Below are 13,006 nucleotides of genomic sequence, written 5' to 3'. Positions count from 1 at the left end.
CATGTAACTAAACTGCAAAATAGACTACAATATACATAATACATTTCCCTTATCACCAATAAACATTAAAAATAATAGACTCACAACTCTTGCTCATTTAGATACAAGCTGCCTACTACTTTTGTTCTATTCCAGCTCATTTTCATTATTTCCAGAACTACTCTCCTTGAGACGCGTTGGAAACAACTCCTGTAATTGTTGAGAGGAGGTGAAAAGAAATCGATGTTGTTACCTTTTATTTCGCCACGCAGATAATACTTCATAATTAAGTGCATCTTTATGAATCAGAATAATAGTTTTGGGGATCCCTGGGTGGCGCAGCGGTTTGGCGCCTGCCTTTGGCCCAGGGCGCGATCCTGGAGACCCAGGATCGAATCCCACATCGGGCTCCCGGTGCATGGAGCCTGCTTCTCCCTCTGCCTGTGTCTCTGCCTCTCTCTCTCTCTGTGACTATCATAAATAAATAAAAATTAAAAAAAAAAAAAAAAAAAAAAAAAAAAAAAAAGAATACTAGTTTTGTTTTACACTCACCATTAGATGTGACCATCTAAACTATCCCACAGCATTACTGGATTCACGAAATTTTATCGGGGAGATGTTTATTTCTTCATTTACCATAACCTGAGGCATTCTCTTCCACTTCTCTCTGTCAGATATATATATATATATATATATATATATATATATATATATATATATATATATATTTTTTTTTTTTTTTTAAGATTTCCCACTAGGAAAGTGGTATAGAAACTGAATTTTCTTTTTCTTTTACCTGCGTGTGAGGGAAAATAAGAGCCAGTGGTGTATTTGCTTCAATTGTAATATATTGATAAATCACTTGCAGAATGAGTAAAATAGGTCCAGAAGAAATAGGTGCCAAGCAAACGGCACTATAAGCAGAGTTCCTCCAGTGTCTTAACATCATAGTGCATGCAACGACCTTACATTGCTAAGGCTAGTGGTAAAATTATCTGAGATACTTCCCAGGGCTACTTTTATACTAGAAGAATGAGTCCCTAATAATGGAATTTTAGATCCATCTCTTTTGCTGTAGGACAGCAAAGAGATTATTAGCCACTCTAGTATATGTTTTTTCCAAACTTATTATGGAATATTACAAAAGAAAATAAATACATACTCATTGCTTCTTAGTGTTCTTTTTTTGCTTCTTAGTTTTTATGCTATAAATTTTACATTGAATTTAATAATGTTGCCAACTCACTCTCTTCAACTTAAGTATTTATTGAGTTCACGTCCCTCTCACAGTTTCCAAATTGATTTTTCCAGTCAATTTATATAATACTGAAAAACTCCAAGAAGAAACAAAAATCACTCAAGATATCACAACATAGCAATGACACCATATCATCTCTTGCCCAGATGTAACTTAAATCAAACTATCATCTATCTATCTATCTATCTATCTATCTATCTATCTATCATCTATCTATCTATCTATCTATCTATCATCTATCATCATCTATCATCTACTTTCTCAATAAATATTTCAAGAATGCATGCCATCTAAATACAGTCATGGAATACTATTATTTTGATATTAACTTAACAATGTGAAAAAATAAAATGCATAGAAACTGGGAAGAGTTGTAATTTTAATATTGATCCTAGGATGAGCAAGTCAAATAGAGTTGTTATTTTGCATTTTTTCTTTTTTCTTTTCTTTCTTTTCTTTTTCCTCCTCCTCCTTTTCTTCCTTTCTTTTTCTAAATCAGTATTCGATGAGTTTTCATCAATGTATATACCTGTATAACCACCACCCTATTTACTTCTTTTGTTTGTTTGTTTTTCCAACACGTTTTTGAAGTTAATCCATGCAGCGGTTCATTTATTTTTCCTTTGCTTATATAACATAATTTGGATATCCATTCTCACAGGAACGGTCAGTTGTTCAGGAGTTTTTAATAAACATATGTGTACCCAATGACCATGGAATTCTATTTCTCCACATTTACTGAAGAGGAATTAAAGCATATGTTTATAAACTCATTAGACAGGGATGTTCACAGCAGCTTTACTCATAACTATATCAAAATAAATTACTGATTCTCAGGTGGGAACAGCTTTTTAGAAAACAAAATAAAAGCATTGTACTATAAAATAGAGGTTATGGGGATCCCTGGGTGGCGAAGCGGTTTGGCGCCTGCCTTTGGCCCAGGGCGCGATCCTGGAGACCCGGAATCGAATCCCACGTCGGGCTCCCGGTGCATGGAGCCTGCTTCTCCCTCTGCCTGTGTCTCTGCCTCACTCTCTCTCTCTCTCTCTGTGACTATCATAAATAAATTAAAAAAAAAAACTTAAAATAAAATAGAGGTTATGTAGATTTTCTTTGAGAGAATTTAAAATTTTCCAAATCTGATTTAAGATATGTCTGAAGTAATATAAATCTATATTATCCATTATAGTATATAACTTTTATTTTAACATTAGTACTATTATCTTCTGTTCACCAAATAAATGAGCAAAATTACTTATTGTCATTCTACATAAAACTATGGCATAGTTTCTTATTTATAAATATTTCTGTGTCTCTGAATGGAATTTAAGGTAAATCCTTAAGAGTAGTATTTGCAAGTAAAGGTAAAACATATATTTTTTTTAAGATTTTATGTATTTATTCATGAGAGACACAGAGAGAGGCAGAGACACAGGCATAGGGAGAAGCAGGCTCCATGCAGGGAGCCCGATGTGGGACTTGATCCCAGAACTCTGGGATCATGCCCTGAGCCAAAACCAGATGCTCAACCACTGAATCACCCAGGTGTCCCAAGGTAAAACATATTTTTTGAAAAAGGGCTCACAGCTATTTCCAAATTATTCTTGGAAAGTGTTCATCAAATTATCCCTGAAGTAGTAGACTATGAACATTATATTTCTTCCACCCTGATGATATTCTGTATATTGAATAGATTTGTAAAGTACTTCCTATTTTCATCAATGAAGACACTATATGGTTGAAATTTAAATTTTGTTTATTAATACTGGCACTTAATGTTTTCTGCAAAATCATACACGCCCCGTTCATGCCCTTTGGATAGTTTTGCATGCTCCTAACATGTTCAAATGCAGTAACAATAATACAAAATAAAAGATGACTACACATTCATCAGTATTTCCATGAACTCCTAATTTTACATGGCATCATATTTTAAGATTTATCTGTGTTGATTTAGTTGGACAAGGCTAGATTTTAATGCTGAATTTCATTCTATTGTACTGGTATACCAACACTGATTAAAAAAAAAAATCCATTGTTAAATATACTTGGACAGATTCCAATCTCTATGTTTGAAAAAATACCACTACAAACTATCAATTCCACATCTCTTAGTGCTCATGTGCAAAAGAGCCTCATTAGACGAATTCATCTTCCCGTTGTCTTTGTAGTATCTTTTCATGAGATAAGTCCTTACTAATACAGTTGATTTTTATCAGACTTTTATTTGTAGTTTGATTTCTGTACCCTGTAAAAAGTCCTCATCTAAAATTCCACTTCTGCTTAAGATATATGTTCATGTCATAACAACATACATCAACTGAAAAACATGTTTGTAAGGATACTGGAGAGTTGTGGGTATGAAAAAATATAAAGAAACTAACTTTCCCCCCCTTTATGAAAAGGGATAAGAATTTCCAAGAGAAGTTCTATTTAAGTTTGAGATTTACTCTAAACCTCAGCAATCAATATTGATACTGCTCCATTGATAGACTCATAGAACCGAAATAGATAGCTCATAAATAGAACAACAGATATATAGTAACTTATATTCTGCTAAAACTATCCATACAATTTAATAAGTAAAGTTCTTTTCCATAAATGGTGCTAGAAAATTAAGGTATCTGTGTAAAAAAATAATTTTGAATCTACTTTTACTACTAAAAAGTTCCTATTATTTTCTCTTTTTTTAACTAAAAAGTTGGAGATGAATGATAGGCCTACATATAAAGGCCAAAATTGCAAAGATCCATGAAGAAATCAGAGTATTTCTCCATTAACTTGGAGTTAGCAAAGATTTCTCAAGAAAGACTCAAAATACAATATGCATAAAAGAAAACAATATATATTTCATCAGAATTAAGAATTTCTGGTAAACTATAGCCAATATGAAGAAAATGAAAAGGCAAGCAAGAGACTGGGAATAATATTTTCAGTGCACAAACATACAGCAGAAGATTTCTGTCCAAGCTATTGAAAGCACTTGTATATATCAGTAGGAAAAATGTAAACCAATAAAATTGGACAAAAGACTTAAATAAGCATTGCAGAAATTATATGTCCAAATGACTAATAAAGCACATGAAAATATTCTTTTGTAAATAAGCATTTCAGAGATTATATGTCCAAATGTCCAATAAAGCATATGAAAATATTATTTCATGGAAAACAAAATAAAAGATGACACTCATCGTAATGTACATTAGAAAGAAAGAAAATGCTATGTTTTGGCAATGATGAGATTCAATGTAACTTTCACAAATACCTGGAATACAGGTAAATATGAGTACTGGGCTTGATACTCTTTAGTGGTTTCCATAAAGTTACTCATACCTGACCTATTAATTAATTAAGTTTGATGTAGTTGTATGTCTAAGGAATATAGGTATTTCTGCACACCTGCACATACACACACACATAATACCAATACCACTATACTCATATACCACATACACCACACATCACTATACTCCTACTGCCCTTGATTAAAATAGTCACAAAATGAAGTAACCCATATGTCTATCAACAAAGTAATAGACAAAGATAAATTCTGAGTATTCAAAAAATAAAATAAACTATACAGTTGTAATATAATAAACAAATGATGCACACATAACAAGAGACAAACATATCACTCTACCTATTCAGGGAATGTATTGATACATGGATTGAATACAAAAACTACTAAATCCCAGAGAAGTAAAAAAGAAATAGAAATGGAAACTTAAACATGTGCACAAATAGAAAGATAATATACAGAAATATATTCTTCAAAAAGAAATATCTACCTAAATGTATCAGTAATTTTGTTAAATCTAAAATGATTAAATAATCCAATTAAAGGCTAACATTGCTGGGACATATTAAAAATAGCAGCAGTACTGACAACATCAACAATTACAATATGTTGTTATGAGAGACACATCTTAAATATCCAAAGTTCGGAAGTAAAGAAAAGGAACAAAGATAACAAAGATATAATTTGCAAATCTTAAACTAACAACTAAGTAGCTGCTATAGTTGTAAATTATTAGGCATAGCTGATATCAAGACAAGGAAAATACATATAAGAAAAAATGTCATGTGTAAAAGGATAAAGGATTAATCTACCAAGAAAAATTATGATATAACCTTGCCTCAAAATATTTATGTCATGAAATTTCACTTCCAAATGAGATGGCATAATCAGGACCAGAACTATTCCTCCCCATCTAAAACAATCAATAAATGAACAAATTATAAAAAAGTGGCATTTTTTTCAAGACACTAGGCATCCAGCCATGAAGAACAGAAGTCCCTGAACACAGAAAATAAATGAAAAGAACCCTAAAACTGCCCCAGTTAACTACCCTGAGAGAGTTGCCAGGCCATAGTGGAGGATACAACAGCCTCCTCAGAGCATAGCAGAGGCCATGACTAGAGGAAACCAACCTGGAAAACAGATCTACCCTGGTAAGAGAAATAATGTCCTGCCAAAGACTTCTCTCTAATACCTGGAAGCTGTGGATATTTTACTTCACTTTACATGATAAAGCTGACTTTGTAGATTTCTGTAAAGAGTATGTATATATCTTGAGATGGGAGATTATCCTTATTTGAGGGGCTGGGTCCTTAAGAGCAGACACATTTTTCCAGTTGCAGACAGAGAAAAAGAGACATAGAGATGGCAGCATGAGGTCTTGATCTGCTATTACTGAATTTGCAGATAGGCAAAAAAGGGCCATGGGCAGAGGCATGGGGGTTGGAAAGCACAAAGGAACTAATTCTTCCCAGGGCTTCCATAAAGAAATGCAGCCCTGCATTCCTGACCTATTGATTTTATTTTTTTATTTTTTTTGACCTATTGATTTTAGACCAGTGGAATCTGTGCCATTCTTTTGACCTAAAGAAGTGTAACATAATAAATGTATGTTGTTTTAAGCCATTTACAATAATAAATTTGCATTGCAGTACTTTATTATAGCAGCAATAGAAAACTAATACAGATATCAAGATATCTTGAGTTTTGCTGGTCATTCTACCCAAAACAAGAAAGTTCACAGAGAACTTTCAAGAGTACTCAGCTAAATATGGACCAGTGTTCATTTACAAGAAAATTACTCAAATCCAATGGTAGAATCACCTGAAAGAATTAAAGACAATGATGTCCTGAGCTCACAAAGAAATAAAAATAGTGTCTGTTTCCACCAGCCATAGCAGAGAATCTCATGATTCACAGGGCCCTCGGTAGAATGCACAAAAAGGCCCTTGCATCAACAGGCAGGAAATAATTTGATCTACAATGAACATTGCTCTGATTCCATCCATAAAACAATAAAAGGTGGAAAGGCTCAAATATTCCTAAATATCATAACTGCATACCTGAACAAAGATGAGGATCTTCAGAAACCTACAATGTTATCCAGCACCCAACAAGGTAAAATTCATAATGTTTGGAAACTGATATCTAATTAAAATAACATGGCATTTACAGAATCTAGGACACATGACTAATAATGAGATAAATCAATTTACAACTAACTCAGAACTGATATAGATGCTAGATTTAGGAGACGTGAAGGCAACAGACAGTTTTTACAATTATTTACTGTGTATTCAAAAAAGTTAAGTAGCAACAAAGAAGATATATAAAAGACCCAAATCAAACTCCTACAGATGAAAGCTACAATGGGTGGAGTTAATATCATGTTAGATATTACAGAAAAAGGAAAAGATGAGTGCACTTGTATACATTACAACAGAAACTAAGATGCACAAAAAGAAAGGATAATTTCTAAAAATGAATGGAGTATCAGTGAGTACAATAAAATTTCAAGAGACTTAATACACGTACAATTGGAGTCACTGAATTAGAGGGGAAGGGAGACAGAAAACTTCTTTGGACAACAATATCCTAAGGTGGACTTTTACAAGTTACACTAAAACCTTGAAGAAGTCACTGAAATCACAAGTTGGGTATTGAGTCAAAATGAGATAAAATGGAATCATTTTTTTAATTCAATTATTTTTAATTCAATTATTAATAATAATTATTATATTATTATTATTTTTAATTCAATTATTCTAAACACATCCATATTCCTATGAAAAAAGAAAAAAAGGAAACAAGGAATAGATCAGGAAAATATAAAATGAAAACAAACCATGAAACCTAAAAATATCAATAATCACATTACTTAGGAAAGGCTTATATGTCCCAATTAAAAGATAGAGATAGGGCAGCCCAGGTGGCCCAGCAGTTTAGCACCACTTTCAGCCCAGGGCCTGATCCTGGAGACCTGGGATTGAGTCCCACGTCGGGCTCCCTGCATGGAGTCTGCTTCTCTCTCTGCCTGTGTCTCTGCCTCCTTTTCTCTCTCTTTCTGTGTGTCTCTCATGAATAAATAAATAAAATCTAAAAAAAAAAGAGATAGATTGAATAATAAAGTAAGACCCTCCTACAAGCTCCCTGGGTGGGGGGCACACATTTTAAATAGAAAGAGACTGGCTAAAAGGTGACAAGATGGGGAAAAAAATCATCTGATAATAGTAATGGAAATAAAGCTGTGTTGTATTAGTATTAGTATTGGTACAATAGACTGCAGAGTATTGAATAGAATCAGCAGTAAGGGAAGGGAGAAGAAATGTGTAGGAAATATCAGAAAGAGAGACAGAACATAGACTCCTAACTCTGGGAAACGAACTAGGGGTGGTGGAAGGGGAGGAGGGTGAGGGGTGGGGGTGAATGGGTGACGGGCACTGCGGGGGGCACTTGACTGGATGAACACTGGGTGTTATTCTGTATGTTGGCAAATTGAACACCAATAAAAATAAATTTATTATTAAAAAAAAGAATCAGGAGTAAAAAAGGTACTTTCATGATGATAAATAATTCACTGGCAAGCCATAAATAGCCAATAATAGAGCAACCAAATAAATCAGGCAACAAGTAACCTAACAGCGAAGACAAACATATCCATAGACATGCTCAGAGATTTGCATGTCTCAATAACAGATACAAAATGTAGGGCACCTGGGAGGGGGGTGGTCAGTCATTTAAGTGTCTCCCTTTGACTCAAGTCATGATCTCAGGTCCTGGGATCAAGCCCTACGTAGAGGTCTCTGCTCAGTGGGGAATCTGCTTGTCCTCCTCCTCTGCCCCTATACTCACTCTTTCTTTCTCTCAAATAAATAAATAAGATGCTTTAAAAAAACTGATACAAAATGTAAACAGAGATTCAGTAAAGTTACAGAAGATGTGCACACCATTATAAAAAAGCTTGGACTCACTGGTATTTATAGAACATGCCACAAAGGAAAAAACAGACACAAACACATATAAAGTTATGTATTTATTCATAAGAGACACACACAGAGAGAGGCAGAGATACAGGCAGATGGAGAAGCAGACTCCCCACGGGGAGCCCAATATGGGACTCAGTCCCAGGACCCTGGGATCATGACCTGAGCCGAAGGCAGATGCTCAACTGATGAGCAACCCAGGTGCCCCCCCAAAAATAATTTTTAATAAATTTAAAACAACTCAACTAAGCTCTCTATCTACAACAGGATTAAATTAAAAATAAATATAGTTCTCTACAAAATGTCCCAATAAGGATTATAAATAACACACTTCTAAATAATATACATAGGTCACTGAAGAAATCAGAGGGAAGCTACAAAATGATTTGAGCAGGATGAAAATTAAAATACAAGATATCAGAATTTATGAAATGCTGTTAAAGGAATATTTATAGAGAATTTTATAGGTAAATGTAGAAAAAAATGTTTTAAATTTACTTTCAGTGTCTACCTTTAAAAAACTGCAAAAAAGTAATTAAAAGAAAGGAAATAACAAAGTCCACAGTATAAATCAATAAAAAAGAACATAGAAAAACAATAGAGAAATCAATAAAACAGAAAGTTAGTTGAGAGATAAATAAATTTGATAAGCCTCTAGCCCATGGCCATGAACAAATGAAGAAAAGAAACAAAAAATGCCAATAGCAGAAATGACAGGTGTGAAATTACTATGGAATCAAGGGATATGTAAAGGATAATAGGGGGATATTACGATCAAAGTTATGCCAGTAAATTATAGAACTTAAAGTTCTGAATTTCTTGAAAATGCAAACTACCAAAATTCACTTAAGAAAGAGACAACTCGGACTCCAGACACAGCTTCAATCTTTAAGGATGAAATATTAAAATTCTTCACGGACTCTTCCAGAAAATTAAGAAGAGAATATTTTCTAATATTTTAGAAATATTTTTCCCCCAAAAAAGCAGGGTTTGTTTAACAGTTGAAAAACAGTTTTGGAACATCAACAAGTTAAAAAAAGAAGAAACACAAAGAGGCAGCATTTGACAAATTCCAAAATTATTTATTTGAGAGAAAGAGAGAGTGAGTGAGTATAGGGGCAGAGGGGGAGGAAAAAAGTTCTCAACAAATAAGTACACATCTACAAAAAGTCTACAGTTAATATCAGACTTAATGGTAAATTTTCCATCACTTTTAGAAAAGCTTTCCGCCCTTCCGTGCTGTCAAGGACATCACCCATATTTAATTTCAGAATTCTTATGATTCCACTTTATATGGTCATTTTGCTCTCTGATACATTTGGAGTTTATAGAGTAAGATCCATTTGGAGTTTATACTAGAGTATGAAATCAAGTATGATCCTATTTTTATCTCTTTTCCAAATCTTTATAAGACTTCCAAGAATTTATTAAATTAACATTTTCTCCACTAATTTCACATGCCACTCAATTATTGTATACTAAATTTCCACATGCACTTGGGTTTAGTGCTGCCCTTTTCACTGTCTGAATTGGACTACTTAGCCATGTGTGCATCAATACCATACTGTTTTAATTCTGTGTTTATAATATACTTTTATAAATGACAGTATCATGAACACATTGGTCTTCTTTTACAGAATGTTTCAGATTTTTCTTGATTTTTGTTATTTATAAGAACTTTAAAATTAATAAGTCAATTATTTTGAAAAATATTTTTATTTTAGTTAATATTTGGTGCTGAGAATTTCTTTGCATTCATCTCTGTGCATGTGAAGTGATCTTATTCTTGGCTTAGTTAAAATATCTTGGGAACATCAAGTTATCCTAGGAATATACATCATAAATGAGAGGAAAAGTGCCTTATGATTTATGATTTATGACATTATCACTATATATATGGGACAGTTTGAAACAAAGTACTTAAATGAAAATTCAGGTACACATCTTCGAAATTCAGGATCAGAGTTTTTATCCCAGATCTAGAAATGTATCTTCACTAATTCAAATGAACCAATGTGCAAATAATTGAGTCCACAGAGCTGTGCCCTATCTGGTTAAAATTTCCCCTATGTTTAGGGGTAATGATTACATTATTCTTTCCTGAGCTATTTCTGAAACTTTTCTGCCTTTGGATTATTTCACAGAAAATTCATGAATAAGTTTTTATTTTCACCTTTGCATTTTAATCCCACATTATCCAGGAGAATATTAAATGAATGATTTAATTTACTGACAAAGTGGCTTGATTGGACAGGTGTCTGGGGTCATTCTCTTCATGATGAGTTTGTGTTATCTCAGTAAGTATGCTCTCCATGAGTTTGAATTTCAGAGTTGCTCTTTCACATCAAAGAAATAAATTACTTTGGTCTAAATGATAACATCGTTTAACTTTAATTGATGCTTTTAGGATACTAAAAATGATAAAGTGCTTGTTTCCTTTTCTGCTACTTCTTAAACCTTACAATAGGTATTATTGAAGCTTAGATAGAAATTTCAAGAACATACATTGGATTTTCTCTAATTGATCACAAGGTTAAAACAAATACTCAGATTACGATGACCAGATTTTAATGAATTATGATCTATTAAGAGTTTCCCTCCATTGTTTTAATATAGGCAAAAACTCTTCATGGTGATGTGCAACAGCATTTTAAAAAATACAGTGGAGAGGCATCTTAAGGGTGCAGTTGGTTAAGCTGCTGACTCTTGGTTTTGGCTCAGGTGGTGATCTCAGGAGCATGGGATGGAGCCTTGTGTCAGGCTGCTGAGGGCAGTCACTAAAGTTTCTCTCTCCCTCTTCCTCTCCCCCTCCCTGTAGTGGAAACTTAGTTTGGTAGAGCTCTCATAGTAAAATTTTTAAAAGATTTTACTTATTTATTCATCACACACACACACACACACACACACACACACACACACACACACGTAGAGACTCTCTGCAGGGAGCCCAATGCAGGACTTGATCCCTGGATCCTGGGATCATGCCCTGAGCTGAAGGCAGATGCTCAACCACTGAGCCACTCAGACATCCCTGTCATAGAAAATTTATATTAACTGTATCTTGTCACCAGAGCATTTAAGAATTCCCTTATAGCCATAAGGAAATGTGAAGACTTCAAAATATGGATACTTACACCTTTATTCTTTTTTGTTTTATTAATGAAGTTTTAGTTTTTAGAGGAGTTTTACATTCATAGCAAAATTGGGCATATAGTAGAATATTCCCACAAACCTCCCTGCCTGACGCATGGACAGGCTCCTCATTTTCTACATTCCCCACAGACTGGGTTAATTTGCTGCAACTGATGAACCTATATTGACACATTTTTATCACCAACGTCTATTGTGCACATTGGGGTTTACTCTTGGTGTTGTATATTCTCTGGTTTTGGACAAATGTATCATGACATGTACCCATCATTATAGCATCACACAGAGTAGCTTCACTGTTCCAAAAATCCTTCGGTCCACCTACTCATGCCTCCTTGACTCTCCTAAGTCATGGAAACCACTAATCTTCCTACTGTTTCCATAGTGTTTGCCTTTTCCACAATGTCATATAGCAAAAATCTTACAGTATGTAGCCTTTTCACATTGGCTTTTTTCCCTTAGGAATATGCATTTAAGTTTTCCTCCATGTCTTTTCGTAGCTTGACAGTTTTTTTTTGTTTTTTTTGTTTTTTTGTTTTTTTTTTAGCACTGAATAATATCACATTGTCTAAACGTGCCACAGTTTATTTACTCATTCACTTACCGAAGGACTTCTTGATTACTTCCAAATTTGGCAATTATGAATGAAACTGCTCTAAACATCCATGAGCAGATTTTTGTGTGGACATAACACAAAGTTGAAAAACTCTTTTGGGTAAATGCCAAAGAGCAGAATTATTGGATTGTATGGTAAGAGTATGTTGAGTTTTCTAAGAAATGGCCAGATTGTTTTCCAGAGTGGCTGCACCATTTTTGCATTCCCACCAGCAATAAATGAAAATTCCTGTTGCTGACTATTCTTGGCCACAATTGTTGCCAGTATTTTGGATTTGGGCCATTCTAATAGGTGTGTAGTACTATCCCATTGCTGCTTTAATTTGCATTTTTATGATGGCAAATGATGTGGAGCATCTTTCCATAAGCTTATTTGCTGTCTATAAATTTTCTTTGGTGTCTGTTCAAATCATTTGCCCATTTTTTTTCTTTAATTGGGACATTCATTTTCTTATTGTTGGGCTTTAAGAGTTCTTTACATTTTTTGCATAATAGTCCTTTGATGTGTCATTTGCAAATATTTTTCTCCCAGTCCGTAGCTTATCTTCTTATTTTCTTGGCATTGTCCTTTCCTGATAAAATTTTAATTTTAATGAAGTACAGCTTATCAATTAAATAATTATTTCAAAGATTACGCATTTGATATCACAACTAAAAGTCATTGCCATCCCCAAGGTCATCGAGGTTTTCTTTTGTGTCATCTTTTAGGAATTTTATAGTTTT

This window comes from Canis lupus, chromosome 5 (genome assembly GCF_048164855.1).
Source record: "Canis lupus baileyi chromosome 5, mCanLup2.hap1, whole genome shotgun sequence".
NCBI classification, from domain to species: domain Eukaryota; kingdom Metazoa; phylum Chordata; class Mammalia; order Carnivora; family Canidae; genus Canis; species Canis lupus.
Note: the sequence above shows the minus strand (reverse complement) of the source record.